Raw genomic sequence first — 1,968 nt, forward strand, 5'->3', positions numbered from 1 at the left:
CTTTATTGTCTTTCACTGAATTTTGTTTGTTGCATGGTTTGAAGCTTTTCGATAGGTTTCCTGTTTTAGATGTACTTAATATTTTGATTGTTTATTACATACATTGTTTATTTTTATGCTATAATATCGTACTGTTATGTAATGTTTTGTAATATGATAATACAAAATAAATATTTATTATTGGTGACGGGAGAGGACGCCACCAGAGAATTAGTATATGTGATTATTCTAAGGTATTCAAGACGGATTTTACGTGCAACCTTAGTAGCTTTAGGACTCGTGTGTTTTCGTACCTGCTGTATCGAGTTGTCAGAATATTGACTGTACGGGTAAGTGATGAAGTTAGCGTTAGTTTTCGTTACAAAAGAAATAAAAATACGAAATTAATATACAATTAAATACCTATCAACATTAGAGGTGTACTCAACAGCATTATCGAAGGCTTAGGCTTAGCGATAGAATTGAAGATTTTGTTGGTTTTTATTCGTGTTAGAACTTGCACTTTACAGAGATGTTTGTGTTAATTTCAATTTTGAGAGGAATAAAAAGTTTTCTGTGAAACTGAGCACTGATCCATTACGTTTTTCAAAATATTAATGTAAAAAATTGGCAATTAAAATGACGTCTTGATTTATAATTTTATAGATTTCAATATGAATATGAATACTTATATGTGAATATATAGTGTTACTATTACTAAAAACTATATCGTTATACTCACCAGTAGTAGTACTAGTTGATTTTTCGAGTTTCAATTTTTGTTGTGTTCTTGTAAGTAGTAATACTACTACAAGTATATCGTATCTGAATTTTTTGATTCATTTCTGCATTTGGCAAAAACACTGGAAATAGGAAATATGTTTAACTCGTTTGGGGGGAATTAACTTACATGCGTATAAGACTTATAATTTAATTGTTTTTATCCTACCTTTTTATTATATATTTTTTAATTATTGAGAACAACTAACTGTTTTGACAAGAAAAATATTTTACGTGTGAAGGAGAATGAACAAAATTAGCTGTATTAAGAGAGCTAAAAGTAAAAAAAAATAACTTATAAAAGTTTGTGGTTGAAATTACAAATTTTACTTGAATTTGAAAAGTGTTGGCACAGGTGAAAAATTCTTTGTACACCATTTCAGGTAACTCAGTTGACCAATTAATTTATTACTTCATATTGTCATATGTAATGACTAACAGGGATACCTAGCTGATAAGCAGTTTTACATAACAAGGTATTAAAATATTTTTTCAATAGTTTAGATTGCCATTGTTTCTCTAGTTTGTATTTTTATATATGTATCTTTTTTTTTAATTTTATATTATTTGTATAAATCTCAAGAAACTTTTGCATATTTGTTTTTATATCAAAATTACATTTTTTTAAGTTTCTGCTCAGATATTTTAGTTATCGTACATAACTTTTTACATATTTTCTTGCATGAGATCTTATGTTTATAGTTGAAACATACTTTCAGCCAATGGCAAAAGGCCAATTTAATTTCCCGACATTCAGAGATAAACTATGTAAACATGCATTTAACTTTTTCTTCAAAATTTGTAAATGATAATAGCATAAAATCCACTGATGAAACAACACAAAAAGCAATATAAAGTCATCAATCCATTTTGCATTCCATGTTATTGATAGTTTTGTAACTTTCTTAGTTGTAATTTTTGTAATGAAGCTTTGAGGAAATTCAAAATGTCATTGTAAGTATATATTACTTGATATGATAATTTTTTCTAATAGTTAATAGTTCTAAGATGTAAATTCTGCTCAAAACAAGCTTGTGTTTAAGTTTCTGAGGTATGTATACAACTGTGTGTATGTGTGTGTGTATATATATATATATATATATATATATATATACTGCGTGTACGGACCGAAGGCGGTAGTAGGTACGGTACAGCAGCTATGGTAGGTAAAGTTTAAACGGGTTTACGGGAAAGGAAAAAGGACGGTAC

General features: G+C 28.1%; 1 protein-coding gene across 1 annotated transcript in view; it reads left to right on the forward strand.

Moving 5' to 3' along the window:
- Positions 1 to 270: 270 nt before the first annotated feature.
- Positions 271 to 1,968, forward strand: part of LOC106470870 (E3 ubiquitin-protein ligase HECW2-like) — an 83,944-nt gene continuing 82,246 nt past the window's right edge. The window contains exon 1 of the mRNA XM_013931447.2: positions 271 to 329. The gene's annotated coding sequence lies outside the window, so the exon portion shown is untranslated. The remainder of the gene's footprint in view (positions 330 to 1,968) is intronic.

The sequence above is a fragment of the Limulus polyphemus genome, unplaced genomic scaffold, assembly GCF_000517525.1.
Source record: "Limulus polyphemus unplaced genomic scaffold, Limulus_polyphemus-2.1.2 Scaffold4260, whole genome shotgun sequence".
NCBI lineage: Eukaryota > Metazoa > Arthropoda > Merostomata > Xiphosura > Limulidae > Limulus > Limulus polyphemus.